This window comes from Glycine soja, chromosome 20, assembly GCF_004193775.1.
Source record: "Glycine soja cultivar W05 chromosome 20, ASM419377v2, whole genome shotgun sequence".
Lineage (NCBI taxonomy): Eukaryota > Viridiplantae > Streptophyta > Magnoliopsida > Fabales > Fabaceae > Glycine > Glycine soja.
In genome coordinates, this window is record NC_041021.1 from 34051697 (window position 1) to 34069778 (window position 18082).

Sequence of the window (18082 nt, forward strand, 5' to 3'; positions counted from 1 at the left end):
GATATAATCACACACACAGACACAAGGCACAAAAACTGAATGTTGTTATTACTCTTCTTCTCTCAATATTGGCTCTGTACATTACACTACTCTCTCTCACTGCCTATGACAAACATGCAGGGAATATATATAGCAGTAATCCCGACAGTTATAACATCCATGACAGTTAAGGCAGTTACAAAACAGAAAAGTAGAGGCACCAATACAACATGTTTGACTTGGATGGGAAAGATATGAATTTAAAATCAAAGCATGGCATTAGAGCATAAAGAAATCCCTTGAAGCATAGATTATGGGACACTTTTCGTGTTAGTACAACTTAATACATAGTTCACAACTTTTTCGTTATATTCTTTCTGTTTGTTTAATCCACTCAGTAATACAAATGCTTTCTTATTTCTTTTTACATTGTTTCAAATTAATCAAGTGGAATTTAGGCTTAAACTAAACAGAACTAGATTCTTGAAACGTCACATATCTCACACGATATCTTTCTTTAATTTCACAAATCATGTATGTACGACGTGTTGATTATGCTCTGAACTTATCAACAGAAGTATCATGGATTCCAATATTCTGTAATAAATATATTTTAATTATTTTTAAATGATGGTTTTCTTAATCTGACATTTATTTGAGAGGGAAATACAAACCTCCCCCTACCTCTTTCCCGGCTAATATATTCTCAGTTAGTAAAACTCTTATCTCTTATTTTGTGGTTAAAATTAATCTTAATCCCTATATTTCTTTTTACATTGTTTCAAATTAATCAAGTGGGATTTTGGCTTAAACTAAGACAGAACTAGATTCCTGAAACGTCACATATCTCACACATATCTTTCTTTAATTTCACAAATCATGTATGTACGACGTGTTGATTATGCTCTGAACTTATCAACAGAAGTATCATGGATTCCAATATTCTGTAATAAATATATTTTAATTATTTTTAAATGATGGTTTTCTTAATCTGACATTTATTTGAGAGGGAAATACAAACCTCCCCCTACCTCTTTCCCGGCTAATATATTCTCAGTTAGTAAAACTCTTATCTCTTATTTTGTGGTTAAAATTAATCTTAATCCCTATATTTCTTTTTACATTGTTTCAAATTAATCAAGTGGGATTTTGGCTTAAACTAAGACAGAACTAGATTCCTGAAACGTCACATATCTCACACATATCTTTCTTTAATTTCACAAATCATGTATGTACGACGTGTTGATTATGCTCTGAACTTATCAACAGAAGTATCATGGATTCCAATATTCTGTAATAACTATATTTTAATTATTTTTAAATGATGGTTTTCTGAATCTGACATTTATTTGGGAGGGAAATACAAACCTCCCCCCGCCTCTTTCCCGGCTAATATATTCTCAGTTAGTAAAACTCTAATCTATTATTTTGTGGTTAAAAATAATCTTACTCCCTATATTTTACAATAATGAATTTGGTCAAGGTATTTTCAATAATTGGTAAATTTTGTCCATTACCCTTTTTTTTTATAATTGATGCCATATTCGAAATTCACGCTCTCATGATTTCAGGTGATATCTGCAAACCACCAAGTTAAGAGGGGAAATGACTTTTGTCTCTCATCCTAGTATTCCAAGGTATGAAGAAAGGAGGAACTTACTAATTATAAAAAATCTAAGAACTGAAACAAAATTTAACCGAAGATTCAACATTGAGCAGCTAAAACCAATTTATTAATTAGATGTTCGATCGGTGCTTTTTTGTGCACAAATGTTTTGTAATCATCTGGTGTGATGCCTTAAAAGTGTTAATTGGTGTCGGATATCGTACCTATGAGATGTTGTCAACTGTGTGGTGCTTATGTGACTAATTATGTTAGAACCCGATGTGGTGTGTGATGTTTGTTAGTAAATATTTGTTTTATAATTTAAAATTTATAAATATATATATATATTATTTATATTAATTATATTTTATAAAATAAAATATTTATTTTAGAATTTATTACATAAAATTAGATTTTCTATATTTTTAAGATTTTGTTTTAATGGGTCAATACAATTTGTTACGTTTATTACCTATAAGTTGGTTTGGTTTTCAACCATCAGAGTTTTGTTGTTGCATAAAGTAGTCTATGCCTATATATATCTCTTTCCTCCTCCCTAAAAAGCACACAAGGAGAATAAATAATTTGTTCTACTTCTCTCTATATTTTGTTTTTTCCTTACTTATAAAAACTTATTTTTGAGAGTAAGAGCATTGGTGTTGAAGGTTTGGGGATCCTTTCGCTGCACACGATCGGAACCAACGGATTGTCATATCTTTGGAGAGGAGCGCAATCAGATTTTTTTACTAGTGCAGTGGGGGCATTTTCTCTCTAAGGATAACGTTTGCGCGTTTCAACCCAGACTAATTATTTCTCCCCCTAAAATATTTTTTTCTTTGTGCTTATTGTTTGATATAGTGCATTGTTGATTCATGTTCTAGTATTTAAAGTTATTTTGCTACTGTTATTTTGTTATTTAATTCAAGGCTTTGCATTTTCTTCTTATTTATTTTATTTTATTTTATTTTAATTTTCTAATAGTCTTATAGAGAAAATTTTCTACTTTCTTCTTGCATAGTCTTTTCTGCAGTAGCATCATGTTTTATCAAAATGTTTGTCATGGATATGATTAAGTCCCTTTTTAGTAAGCCTGAAAAATTTATGGGTGAAAACATAATGCATTATCCTCCATTAAAAATGTTTTTATTATATTATTTCATTTCTTTAAATTTTAAATTAGTGGTTGTCATACCCTAATTTCTTCTGGGGACCATTGTTTGGTGGCATGCAACCTTCGCTTGACCGCCTCAAGGTACTTAACACTCATCGTTAGGTAATCCGTGAAGTTCCGCAACATTCTGTACGTTGAAAGGAAGCATTGTTGCACAATCCGTAAAGTTCCGCAACATTTTGGAAGTCAAAAAGGGCATTGTTGCGTAATCCGTAAAGTTTCACAACATTCTGGAAAGAAAATGGGTGCCGTTGCGTAATCCGTAAAGTTCTGTAACGTTTCGGAAAGGAATCAGCAAAAAAACATACAAGGGGGTGTATTTAGTAAAAAGGGGTTGCAAATAGCAACCAGGCCCACTTGGGCCTTCCAGGGGGTTCCAACAGAAGGCGGTACCTTCTGGTGGAAGCAACCCAGCTCGCTTGGGCGAGCTGGGTGGCAATCACCTCCCTTTTTTCTCCTATAAATAGGGGAAAGAGGGCAAAGCAAAAATGTTCAGCCCTTCTGGTATTTAGGATTCTCTCGAAATTAATAAGGAAAATTGTTTCTGTGGAAAAAATCGAAGCCGAGGCGCTTTCGAGACGTTTCCGTGAGCGATTTCGTGAAGATTCTTCACCGTTCTTCATCGTTCTTCGTTCATTCTTCGTCGTTCTTCGGTCTTCAATCGGTAAGTTCTCAAAATCGAATCTTTCAATTCATTCTATGCACCCTTAGTGGTCCCCACTCGTTTTGCGTACTTTGTTTTTATTTCGTTTGCTTTTCGTACCCCCTTTTGACGTGCTTTAACCATTTATTTAAAATGAATTTCAACCGATCATTTGAGTTGTAATATCGTTTAATCACTTTTGAAATAAAATCCAACTGATCGTTCACGCAGTAGCCACGTTTAAACCGAAAAAAGGCAAAATAATAATAAAATAAAATAAAATCAATCGGACGTTTTTTTCTTTGAAATTTTCCTTGAATGAATTGACTAATAACCAAAGTGAAACTAAAGCTAAAATCAACTCACAAATTAAGCTTTGTCCGCAAAAATCACTAAAAACCGTTAAAGGTCCAACGCCTTAAAACGATCCTCTTTTCTTTTATTGGTTAACATGGACCATTCAAAATCATAAAATCAATATGTAACTTTGCTGCTTTAGCCAAAAAACCAAAGAGATCGTTAATGTTCCAACGCCTTAACGTTTCTCTCCTTTCAAAAATCAAAAGACCGTTTAATGGTCCAATGCCTTAAATGACCTTTTTGTTCGGTTAAAATATATCTTGCTAAAAAAGGATAAAACACAACTTAACCAACATTTAGTTCTCGAAGAACTACGTAGGTCTGATTTCCTCATCGCAATTGAGGAATACGTAGGAGCAAGGGAAACACCCTTGTCGACCACAAAAAGATAAAAATAAAAAAAAGGCATAAAAAGACATAAAAACATAAAAAAAATGGAAATGAAACATTTTGAAGTCATATTTGCACACTTGATTAAAGGCTGTCGTCCCTTGGGACGAACGCATGGGGTGCTAATACCTTCTCCGTGCATAAAAACAACTCCCGAACCTTTCACAATTAAAGTTCGTAGACCACACATTTTCCGGTTTTTCCGACATTTTCCTTAAATAAACGTTGGTGGCGATTCCGCACATTTTCCTTTCTTGGAAGACACACCTGTGAGCCTCGCGTTGCCCTCCTGCCGAAGGGTAGGTTGTGACAATGGGTGATTGTTAGAAAATATTTTCTTATAATTTAAAATTTAAAATTAAAGTATATTTCCTTTATCAATTATGTTTTGTAAAGATAAAATGCTTTTAGAATTAGTCTATGTGAAAAAACTGAAAGCATCCCACTATTTCCATTCCTATGTTAGGAAGCTATCTTTTACTTAGTCAAATTCCTTTGTGAATGTTACAAGTCTTTAAAATTAGAAAGTTTGTTGTTTGGTTTTTAATTTCTATTGTTTAATGTTATTGTTATTGCTGCAAGTATTTTGTTGTTACACGTTGGTGACTTGCCTCTATATATGTAGCCCATGACTAAAAAAATATAAATAAATAAACATATGAAAATACAACACACAAAGCAATAAAATGAACAATTGGATGAAGTTTTATATTCTACATGTCGTATTTTTAATATGGTACCTTATAAAAATTTTGAAAAAATCCCTTATGAGCTATGGAGAAAAAGAGAACCAAATCTAAAATATCTTAAAGTGTGGGGGTATCTAACAAAGGTTAACATCCCTATTAATAAGAAAAGGAAAATTGGACCAAAAATTGTTGATTATGTTTTTGTTGGATATTCTTTGCGTAGTACTACTTATAGTTCTTGGTTGTTAAATTTTTATATGGTTTGAAACAAGTTTCAAAGCAATAGCACAAAAAGTTTGATCAAGTTGTTCTTTCGAATGATTTTCAAATTAATAATAATGATAAATGTGTGTATGTGAAACAATTTGATGATAATGGATGTGTCATTTTATGTTTGTATGTGGATAACATATTGATATTTGATAGTAATATGCATTCCATAAATGATATAAAGTCTTTCTTGTCTAATAATTTTGATATGAAGGACCTTGGTCCTATAGATGTGATTTTGGGTATTAAGCTTATAAAGAAAAATGATGACATTTATTATACATGTTTTCCTACAATAATTGAGGAGGTTTAGTGATATAAATTGGATTTCTGATTCTGATGAAACAAAATCGACAAGTGGTTATGTATTTACTTTAGCTCGTGGTGCAGTATGATGAAAATCTGCTAAACAAATTATTATTTCACGTTCTACCATGGAAGCAGAAATTATTGCTTTAGATCAGTGAGGCTGAGTTTCTTAAAAATTTGTTATGTGATTTACCATTGTTGAATAAGCCTATACTTCCAATTCCAATGCATTGTGATAGTCAATTTGCTATATCTAAAGTTACTAGCAAAATTTTTAATGAAAAAAGAAGACACTTAAGAGTGAGACATAAGTCTATCAGAAATTTGATTTCTTATGGTGTCATTTCTCTTGACTTTGTCAGACCAGAAAATAATATTGCAGATTCGCTTACAAAAGGGTTGATGCGCCAATAAGTACTTGAGTCGTCAAGGGGAATAAGGCTAAAGCCCATTATTTAGTTACAACAATGGACACCTATCTCCGTGTGATTGGTGATCCCATGAATGGAGTTTAACGGGTAACAAGGAAATTACTTGTTGACTAAAGTTTTGGGGAGTTGTTCCATTTCTGATTCCTATGACGAGATGAATTATAAATTGTGGCAATATTAAGGTTGAGGTATTTATATATGTGTGTTTTTGGTATAAAAAAAGAAGAAAAATACCTCTTAATGAATCCAATGACAATTATTGTAGAGGTGAGGATCACAAACCACTCTTTGAGGATTCACCTAGTGAATGTGGTTGTGGGGTCGCCACTGTGAGATATGAGCTAATCTTTAAGTGACACTCACGAAACAAGATACATGCGCAAGACCATGTAACGCACTATCACTTATTAGAACCTAAATGAACTCCAATATTGTAGGGGTTGTGTACTAAAGTCCAGTTAAAGAAGGTGTAGTTCAAGACAATTAAGTCACAACATTTTTCTCGGGTGGAAGTTCATAAATACTAAGTATAAGACTCAAACCCGAAAGGTTCCTTATACCGAAATACAATATCTCATGCTCTTTCTTTTACGTTTGTATACAAATTATTTTTTAAAAAAAATATGTTAAAATTTTAAATTACGTAGGAGAATGTTAGTAAATATTTGTTGTATAATTTAAAATTTATAAATATATATTACTTATAATAACATATATTTATTTTAGAATTTGTTATGTAAAATTAGATTTTCTATCTTTCTAAGATTTTGTTTTAATGGGTCAATGCAATTTGTTACGTTTGTTTTGATACCTGTATGTTGGTTTCCAACGGTCAGATTTTTGTTGTTGCATAAGAGGGTCTATGCCTATATATATCTCTTTCCTCCTCGCTAGAAAACACACAAGGAGAATAAACAATTTTTTTTCTTTCTCTCTATATTTTTTCTTTTCCTTGCTTATAAAAACTTATTTTTGAGAGTAAGAGCATTGGTGTTTAGAAGGTTCGGGGATCCTTTTGTTGCATACGATCGAAACCAACGAGTTGTCGTATCTTGAGAGAGGAGTACAATCAGATTTTCTTACCAGTGCATTGGGGAAGTTTTCTCTCTAAGGATAGCGTTTGCACGCTTCAACCCAGACTAATTATTTCTCCCCCTAATTTATTTTTCCTTTGTGCTTATTGTATGATATAGTACATTGTTGATTCATGTTCTGCCAATTAAAGTTATTTTGCTACTGTTATTTTGTTATTTAATTCAAGGCTTTGTATTTTCTTCTTATTTATTTTATTTTAATTTTCTAATAGGTATAAATGTGATTTTAAAGTAATGTCCATGCCCAGCAAGGTGTCTTGTAGTGTTAGTGTCCAGTGTGGTGTTGGTGGTGCTACACGATGTAGTGTGGTGTCTAAGTATTCTCATGCACAATATGGTGTATATGTGATGTTTTTTTTTTATGCTTTGTATTTGTGATGTTTAAGTGGTAGAGCCTCTGGCCAATTGATTAAATTTCAGAAATCATAAATTTTTTTCAATCCCAACAGTGATCAAAACCTGAGGCACACCATCTCAGTTCATCTTGGAGTCACTGCAAATACGGGCATTGGCAAATATCTTGGCCTACCATCCATAATTGGTAGAAACAGGAAGTAGAATTTTGCATTTATCAAGGACATATTATGGAAGTGCATCAACTATTGATCAACAAAACATCTCTCAAGTGTTGGTAAGTAGATCCTTATCAAATCAGTTGCACAATCTATTCCCACCTATTGTATGAGTGTGAGTGTATTCTTCTTCCCTCTACCCTTGAAGATGAGTTACACAAAATGATGAATAGCTTCTGGTGGAGTTCAACCAAACAACCAAGGAGAGGAATTAATTGGTTAAATTGGGACAAGTTATCTATGAAGGAGTTTGGAGGCACGGGATTCAGACACCTTCATGCTTTTAATCTTGGTTGGAGACTTCTCACCAACCAAGATACTACATTTATTAAGGTCTTCAAAGAAAAATACTTTCCACATGTTAATTTTTTGAGGTAATCCAAGTTTTGTTTGGCATAGTACTTATGCTTCACGGGTAATTGTGAGACAAGGTATGAAGTGGAGACTTGGTAATCGTAGAGCAATAAACATTTGGAAGAATCCATGGCTCAATTCAAGCTCCAACCCCATATCTGTCCCTCAAGAAGGTAATGAACATTTGATTGTTTCCAATATCATTGACCATGACATGCAGTGTTGGAATATAAACATCTTGTAACATCTCTTCTCAAATTAAGACATTCGAGCTATTGAATCAGTTCCTCTCTTGAATTTTCTTGATAATGACCAATTAATTTGGATGTTTACTCCCTTGAGATCGTATTCAGTAAGGACAACATACCACTTTGTAGTGGAAGATATTCTGAACACTACCCATCTCAAAGTTGATGGCAATTGGAAGGCAATTTGGAACTTAAAGGTACCTCCAAAACTGAAGCAAATGCTTTGGCGTTCTCTAAGAGTCTGCTTACCAACTAGACAAAGGCTAATCTCAAGGGGAGTCAAATGCCCACCCTCATGCTACTTTTATGAGAATCAAATAGAAAATGAGAGGTGCGTTTTTATCTCATGTCCCAAAGCGCAACAATTTTGGCAGGAAACAAAACTAAGCCAGCATCTCCAATAATACTTTGACGCTACAGAGAGTTACAATGAACTAGTTTTTGGTTTGTTTAACTCCATTTCCCCTAGTATTTTGAGCAAAATAACAGTAGTGCTTTGGAGCATCTGGAGAAGCAGAATTAGAAAAGTGTGAGAGAATGATGAAACCTGTCCCAAGATTGTTGTTTCAAACGGATTTCAATTTTTCCATGAATGGCTTGTTGTTCGTTCACCTATAGCAATGAACCATCACACAACTAATGCAGTACCAACACAATGGAATCCACCTACTCAGGGGTTCTTCAAATGTAATTTTGACTCATCTATCTTCAAGAATGAGAACCGTTTTGGGTATGGAGCTTCTATCAGAGACCATGAAGGCAAGTTCATCAAGGCTCTTACTTTTGCAGTTCAGGACAACCATCACCGGTTGAGGCTTAAGTCTCTACTATGTACCACTGTCTTCAATGGATCTAGCATCTGAACATACACAACATCATTCTGGAAATAAATTGCAAGATGATCTATGACTACTTTGCCTCTAGCAACAAAGGGAATTCAAACTTTTGTGTTATTATGAATAAATGTAAACATCTTTTATGTTGTATTCAAAACTTTGGTGTGAGTTTAATTAGGAGACATGTTAATCTTGTTGCTCACTCGTTAGCTCGGGAATCAAGATCATAAATTGGCTCTCAAGTTTTTGATTGTATTCTCCACTTTGTTTCCTCTCTCATTTTGAATGAAATGAAATAATCATGTTTCTCTTTAAAAAAAATGTGTGATGTTTAAGTATAAGTGATGTTAGTTTGTGTTTTGGTGCCTAATGATAATATTTATATGTTAATATCTTCTCGATTAGTAAAATTTAATTAGGCATTCAGGGCATGAAAATATATTATGCGCAAAGATGTTTTTTAACAGTTTTTTTAGTAAGATTTTTTAAAATATTTTTTTATGGAATTTTTAAAAATATTTTATTAGAAATCTGCAAAAGCAAAAAAAACATCAAAATTAGTCTGAACTTATACTTTTACACCACTTGAACAAATATATCATGCCCTTTTCCTTATATTGAGATACACCAAAACTTTGATTATAAACACTCCTTTCAAAAGTAAATCACTAAATCTTGTTTATAGTGACAAAATTTCAGGTTGAGCTTGAACTAAATTTTATCACTCCAAGAAAAATTGACTTTTACCAAGTTCAATTCTTCCTGTTGCTTTAAGAACGAATGTTGGTTTAAATACTTGCCAATTATGGAACCACCATCAATAATGTAATTTATTTTTTCGCGCCCCGGTCTCTCCTACCAACTATGTGTTTTCGGTAAACTGAAAAAAATAACACAAAACATGCCTAGCTTCCTGTGTACCCTAAAATCAATTTTCTCTCACATGTCTTCTTCCTTGTGGTTCCCTCCACTATCCTAGCGTCATAGTCGTAACCAGGAACCAATCGCACCCTCTGCTACCTTAATCGTCCATTTCCTGTTGCGAGGAATCGCTGGGTTTTATGTAAGGTATGTTCAATTCCTTTAGTATAGAAATTACAGTTATCGTAGCAGATTTTAGTTTGTGGATTTTGAGAAGGAGAGAGAATTGGAGAATGTTATGATAGCAGAGGCTGTGGGGGAGGGAGTCTGAGAGGGTTTGTGTTTGGATGGGTTCAGTGTGGGTGTCAGTGTCCGTGTGGGTGAGAAGAGGGGTTCAGAGAAGCAGAGGCTGTGGCAGAGGGTGCACCAACAAATCATATAAATGACATTATTTTTGTTATATAAAAATATTGAAAAATATAAATTAATTTTAAGATAAATAGTCATTTTTGTCTCTCAACTTGTAGAGGGCTGACAAATCTGTTCTCAAAACATAAAAATTCAAATTTTACCCCCCCAAAAGGAAAAAAAGTGTGACAAATCTATGTTAACTTTTGTCCACCACTTTAATGAAAGAGGGTGGTATATTTAGGGGGGACGAATTTGTCAGCGTTCTACACATTCAGAAACGAAAATGATTATTTATCCAAAATATAATTTAATATTCATCTTCCTTCATTTTTTAATTATTTTAAGCATAACATAGTCATAAACACTTAAAAAAATAGGAAAACAAACATAAATATGAACAAACATAATAATAAGCATAATATTGATTAATAAGTGCAATCTATCTATTACTCTGAAATTTCTAATGTTATACTTATTAATTAATATTATGCTTATTATGTTTATTTTAACTTATGCTTGTTTTTCTATTTTTTTATGTATTTTTATTGTAATATTATGCTTGTAACAATTAAAAAGGGAAGATGAAGATTAAATTATATTTTGAATAAATAGTCATTTTTGTCCCTGAATATATAGAACGCTGACAAATTTGCCCTTGAATGTACCATGTACGCTCTCATTAACGGACAGATGGGTGAATCTGTCACATTTTTCTCACTTTCGAAAACTAAAATTTGAATTTTCATTTTTTTTGGATGATTTTGTCAGTGCTCCATACATTCATGGACAAAAATGATTATTTACCCTTGATTTTAATTTATGAAAGAAGTTAAATTTATTTTTTTTAAAAAAAATTCTTTATTTTCTTCTAAGAGATGTATCCAAATCTCTATCTTTTATACAAACAAGGCCCCTGCCACCATGCAGTGCCACATGTCTTCCCGCCCAAATTTTTTTTTTATATTTTTTTAAAAAATTTCCCTTTTGCATGCCTATTTTTCCTGGTTTGTCCACGTGTCTTCTTCCAAGGCTTCCTCCTTTTCCCTCCTCAATTTTGAAGGTTTGTGGCCACGTGTGGCCCTATGCTGTTCTCGATGGTTTTTTGTTTTTCACAAAAAAATTGTGTTTCATCTCATCCATCCTTTCTGTCCTTTGGGTTTGCCTTCTGACGTTCCACTTTCTCTCCAAACCACCTCCATCGACATTTGGCTTTTCCGTCCGATGTCGGTTTCTCTTACATTGTATCACGATTTTGTGCTTCTTTTTTGGTTGCTCTCGTTGGCTGACCTTTCTGCTCCTGTTCATTCTCTCTTTTCTTTTCTTTCTGGTTACTCTTACATTGTATCTGGGTTTTTAAAAGCTTCTATGGTATCTCGGTTTTTTAAAGCTTCTTTTGTTAGGTTTTGCTTACGTTTATGAGTGTATCGCGATTTTGTGCTTCTTTTTGGGTTGCTCCCGTTGGCTGACCTTTCTGCTCCTATTCATTCTCTCTTTTCTTTTCTTTCCGGTTACTCTTACATTGTATCTGGGTTTTTTATAGCTTCTTTTCTTAGGTTTTGCTTACATTCATGATTGTTTATCAATTTTTGTTGCCAGGTTGTTCTCCTATCCAGGTGTCATTCTGCGATTTTGTGCTTCTTTTTGGGTTGCTTTTGTTGTCCAGGTTTGTATTTCCCTCCCAGTGGCTAACCTTTCTGTTTTGTTTTTTGGTTCCTTTTCATTCTCTCTATTCTTCTGGATCTTTCTTTTGGGTTCCTCTTTAACCTTTTTTGGTTAGGTTTTGCTAACGTCTGTTGCTATTTTGTTCTCCTATCCAGGTCTGAAACTGTGATTTTGTTCGTCTTTTTCGTTTGCTTTTGTTGTCCAGGTTTGTATTTTCGTCTCGGTGTCTGACCTTTCTTTTTTGCATTTGGTTTCTCTTCATTCTCTGTAGGTTTGTTGGTTTTTAAAAACGTCTGCTAACATTTGTGTCTATGTCTTCCATTGTCTGTGCGATTTTTATATATAAAAAAAAAAAACTGTCTTTTACCATGCCTTTGTGCATGTCTTCCATTGTCAGTGTGATTTTGTCTCCTACCATTTACAAATTGTTTTCAGCATAACCTTTGTGTTATCTTTTCAACCTAAATTCTTACATAGTAAACTCAATATTTGTTTACTGAAATTCAACTTGGATTGAAGCAACATTAACTACCTCCTTATATATTCAGATACATTTGATTTTGAATTTACCAGTTTCGTGATTTAAAATTTGTTCTTAATAGGCTTCTGAGTCTTTTGTTCACAAACTATATCCTGTGTTGTAATTGTAATCACGCTCAATCCTTTAAAAAAAACTATTTCTACACAAAAGGTTTTGGAAGTTGGTATGTCTGCCATTTTTGGCTCCTATTTAGGGTTTAGGGTATGTTTGCAACTGTTTTGTTTGTATCTGTTTGTTTTTATTCTAAGCAAAAGGTTTTGAAGGACTGGTCTTTTACTGGGACTTTCGTTTGTTTACGTCCTATTTTCTGTCTATTTGTTTTTTTTTACTAATTTCCTGTGGTCTTCATTATGTGTATTGTAGCAATGTCTCCAAAGAAAAATCTCATATCTCAGTTGCATACCAAAAAAGGAACATGGAAAATAGTTGTCCGTGTCACTGATCTTTGGGAAGTTAGGAAGCAAAATAGTAAACAAGCAATTGACATGGTGTTGATGGACCAAATGGTTATTGTTGTGTTCTTTCTGTTTGTTGTTATTAGTCATTTCTATTGTATGTGACTTCATTTTGTCATCTAAGTGTTTTAGGGTACAAAGATTGGTGCTACTCTCTAGCAAGAATTGTTCCCTGAGTTTCAGTACAAGTTACGTTGTGGTTCTTTGTATTTGATTTAGAATCTGAAGATTGTTGATAACCAGTCTGAATACAAAGTGAGCCCAATTGCACTTTTGGTTTATTTCGTCAAAACTACGTCTGTGAAGGAGATCAACCATCCAGAAATCCCTCCTAATGTCTACATGACTACTCCATTTTGCTGATATAATTTCTGGGGTGGCACCACGTCATACTTTAGTCGGTCAGTTTATTGAGTTTTTTGTGTAAACAATGTGCTATATATTTTTCTACGGGACTAACATTTCTGTTGAGTGGCCATTTTCGACAATACATTGTTGGGGTGGTCGTTGATGTCATTGATGTTAAAACAGTTAATCCCTCTCACAGGATGACAATCAGACTCAGAGATAACAGGTATACAAATGTCCTAATTTGAGATGTATCCTCCCAAAGGAACCAAAAAAAACCATTTCAGCTTCTCCTTATTTGACATAAATTTTAGGCCTCAATATTAACATGATCAATAGGTTGGCAACAACTAATATAATAATTGTCATCGTCTGGTGATAGTAACTCGGACATCATAATGACTGTTTGGAAGGACTATGCTATTCAGCTTCATGATGCTATCAACAAAAACCACATGCTTAAGGAACCATTGATTGTTATGCTAAGCCTCGGTAAAATCAAAGATGTTACAGGTCAGTGTAGTGTAAATTGGTCTCTATTTTACAGATTTTATTCCCTTTGGTTAATAAATATGTATGCTCTTGATGATGTTGACGAATGCTTTTTCAGACAAGTATCCTCTCAGTGTCCAAAACATCAAGTATGGGTCGAGATTGTATGTCAACACCGACATTACAGAGATACAAGAATTTTGTGATAGGTTTGGAATTAATTTTGTATTTTTTATATGCAATCTTGTTGCAGCTCTAATTTTTTAACTTGCAGTCCATTCAGTTTGTGTGTCCCATTTTACTCTGGTAGAGTAACCGATGATAAAGGTGTTTCTCAGTGGTCAGTATAGGTGAAATTAACAGCCTCAAACAAGTGACTAATTGAACAGTTCAATCCTTTATGTGTGCTTTACATGATCTTTGATTTTACACCTATTCTTTACCGTTTTTAGGATTGTTACTGTTTGACTGTTGGGACGGTCGACGAAGTATTTATTGACGCTCCATGGAGTTATGACAGTTGTCCGTACTGTACCACAACATTGGATCCATCCAAAATAGGTTCAAGTTGTTGTTCTTGCCAAAACCAAGTGAACCACACAGTTCCAAGGTAAGGGCAGAAATGTTCTTTAGACTAAATGATTGATTGCATTACCAAATTTTACTGAAACCAATATGGTTCCCAAGGTATAAGTTAAATGTTAGGATGTAGCACAATGGAGACAAGGAAAACTTCCTTTTCTAGGATGCAACATGTATCAAGATGTTTGGTAAGACTGCTGCAGAATGTCGAGAAGAGTTGATTGTGGTATGTTCTGTAGGATAGAATGATCGATTAAATGATATTGTGGTTTGTCATTAACACAAATTGACTTTCATATGTAGGCTGGCGACGAGATCAAGGTATTTCCACCCTGTGTTGATGAAATACAAAACTTGGGCTGTCAGATTTAAGTACCGTTCACAATTGCGCCAATCATATGTGTTAGATGTCAGTGAAGAACCCCATCATATTCAAACATTGACAACCACATTTGGTTTGAAGGTAATAACCAATTAAATTGATCAAAATATAAGGTAAATAGAAAATAATTAACGTTTGTTCTGCCTTAATATTTTGCATGCAGGGAGAAGCAAGTATAGGAAAGGAAGGAGTTGTTGAGCCTGAAAGTTCTCCATCAAGTTACCATCCTACGGTGGGTATTTTGTTCTGATATTTTTCTAGGTGTAGGATTGACGAATGTTTAAAACTATTATTATGTGACAAATCTTTGTTTATTAAATTGTTAATATATTGCTAAATGGGTACACAACCATCATTGTCACAATCCGCTAATTACGATCCAAGAAAGACAGCCTGTGTAACTCCAACCAAAAGGATTAGTAGTCAGCAAACCAATTCTGAATTTGATTTTGATGAGTATACACAATATCAACTATCAACTAACAAACATATCAAAGCCGAGTAATTAGTGGTTAAAAAATCGAGTGGTATCAGCATGTATGTTTTGTTTTACATCAACTTTATCATTTTGAATGTATTATATCAGTCCATATGACAATATATTTTGTGATGTACAACAACATTTTATACCAATGTTGTATAAACAATTGGATATATGTATGAATCATCGTATTTATCCTTTAACTTATGTTTGTTGTTGATCCTTCTAATACTCTTAACTTTCACCGTTAACATAATAATTATCAGATTAATTCGAAGGATAACAATGGATGTGGATTGAACGGGATAACATATTAACCAATTGCCTTTTGTTTGTTTTGATGTAACTGCATTTATCTATGGTGTCTACACAAAAAAAAATTACTTGCTTCCTTCCTTTATCCTCCTGTGATGCTTACTGTTGTCGGTTATAAACCCAACCTTACTACTAATATTGGTTATTCACATTAAATAATTAGAATATGTAGTTCATGGATATTATATGCGCAATAGAACATTTGTGATTTAATATTATATTAGCATTTATGATTTTATATTATATTATATATACATATAGGTTCTAACGTACCCTTGAAGCTTCTAGACTATCTGTGGTGCAAGTAAACGCAAGGTAAATATGTGACAGATAGTGATTACTTTATGTAGGATGCACATTGCAATATACCTTTTAAATGGATGGTAACTTACAGAAACTACCAAAATCCATTGATTACATTTTATTGGAGTGTGTGATTATCTTTAAAAAAAATTAGAGGGTCTGCCTTTATCAGTACCCAAAATAGGTATAGACTACAATTATTGTCATTCTCCATTTTGCAAATAGGATGGCCGTCGTATCTTGACATAGAGATATTGATATAAATATACAATATATATATATATATATATATATATATATACATATATATATATATATATAATATATAGTATTATATATATAAATATATAAATGATTAATTAATTAAAATTATTATAATTATAAGGAGCCCTTTTACAAGTATTATTATTATTATTATTACTACTACTAATGTTATTGTTAATTATTATATTATGTTTTTATATTATTATATTAAATTATTATAATATGTTGTGCATTCAAGTCACCTCATCATAATGAGTTCACATAAACAACGATTTCAAAGACCTTTAAAGTACTGCTTCAATTACGAGTCCACATAAACAGTGCTTTCAAAGACCTTTAAACTACTTCTTCAATTTTATTTCCTGTTTATTATCCATTGTTTGATTGATTAACAATTCATAATTAATAATAATTAATTATTAATTATTAGTGATGGAGAACTGGATATCGTAGATATAAACTCTTTATTTTAGCCTGTTGTTATTGTCAACTTACTGACAACTCTTTTGTCGTTCTTCCAACACCAAAACCAAATTCTGCCCGCACCATGAGTTCGCAAATATCCACTGCCTCCACCGTCGTAAGTCATTATGGTTTTATTTAGTTCATTCTTTATTCTTCTCATATTTTCATTATTCTTCATACATTGTTCTTTACCTTTATGTTTATAAAACTTTGTTTGACCGAATTGTTAATCTCCATAGATATACAAACAACTTATTTAACTATGTCGAAAGTTTAACTATGACGCATTTCCCCATTCAGGCAGCACGTAGTTTCTTTGGCAACCTAGTTATATACCAATTTCAGTCTGTTTTCCATGTTGACAGTTTTCATACTGACCATCTTATTTGTTTTATTGTATCAGATGAACACAAGAATTATATCTACTATTATGGGGTTAACTGTGTCATCAATGTATAATTCCATAACTTCATTCAAATACCATCACCGTATCACAGGCAATGGGCTTCTACTTACCCATTGTATGTGTCGTTTGATTACAATGGAGACAAACATTTTATCAAGGTTAGAAAAGGCAGTAACAAATTCTATTTTGCGGATGGATTGAAGGACTTCAGAAGAGCGTTGGGTATTCAAGAAGGCCTGGTGGTTCATTTTGCTGCACTCGATAGAAATACAACCTTTCATTTGCATTTCATGCCACCACTGGACAGACAAACATCTGGCAGGCCTTACAGTACTACCATGACTTACGTATTTACCGTCGATATTACCAATCGTATGATCTCTACTCCTTCACCCCTGGTAAAAGTATCCCTTTGTATATTATAAACCACTATTAACAAAATTCCTGGCATTCCAATCCTAATTAACTGTGTTGGTTGTAATATAGGTGTTGCCACCTTATGCTATTGATGTCATTGGACGCACATCCCAATATCTTACTGTTGAACCACCCCGTGGTCGTCAGATTTGGAGGATGTCTGCCCATGATGGGCTGCAAACTCTGACTACACCTTGGTACCAATTCTTGACGGACAACAACTTGATGGCTATAGATGAGGTTGTCTTTTATTACCAGCCAAACCAAGGTGTATGGGAAATCATCCTGAGGAAGGAGATCACTTGGGATGAAGACGAGTCCCCCTAAATGACAGAGAGAATAGTTATAACAGTATTTTTTTACTTTTGTTGTGTTGTAGAAAAACTGATATGTTTTTTGCTTTCAAATACCTTCGCGTATTAGACAATATTATATATGGTGTTCCTCTTGATTCAGTATATGTTATAAACGTGTTTCTTATTCACATGTTGAATTCCTTGGTTTTTGTAATGTTTAATTAGAAAATATTATATTTGTTTTTCCTCTTGATTCAGTATATGTTATAAACGTGTTTCTTATTCACCTGTTCAATTCCTTGGCTTTTGTAATGTTGAATTTTAATTCAATTATTATATTGCTGCATAAAATGTTATCTACCAAGCCACTGAATCAATTATATATACTTAGCCTATCACAAAATACAAAAAATTTGGATACTCACCAATCCTACAATTATTACCCAATG

General features: G+C 33.2%; 3 long non-coding RNA genes across 3 annotated transcripts; all 3 read left to right on the forward strand.

Annotated features, from left to right (window-relative positions):
• The first annotated feature begins 9797 nt into the window (after positions 1–9797).
• Positions 9798–12204, forward strand: LOC114402398. The gene is made up of 3 exons (XR_003664430.1): positions 9798–10020; positions 11821–11887; positions 12042–12204. It is a non-coding gene; the product is annotated as an uncharacterized LOC114402398 (long non-coding RNA).
• Positions 12205–12776: 572 nt separating this feature from the next.
• Positions 12777–15264, forward strand: LOC114401393. Its single transcript, XR_003664262.1, has 8 exons — positions 12777–13456; positions 13613–13743; positions 13841–13931; positions 13997–14072; positions 14175–14332; positions 14410–14530; positions 14608–14767; positions 14850–15264. It is a non-coding gene; the product is annotated as an uncharacterized LOC114401393 (long non-coding RNA).
• Positions 15265–16282: 1018 nt separating this feature from the next.
• On the forward strand, positions 16283–17830 carry LOC114401703. Its single transcript, XR_003664335.1, has 3 exons — positions 16283–16629; positions 16918–17292; positions 17407–17830. It is a non-coding gene; the product is annotated as an uncharacterized LOC114401703 (long non-coding RNA).
• The last annotated feature ends 252 nt before the right edge of the window (positions 17831–18082 follow it).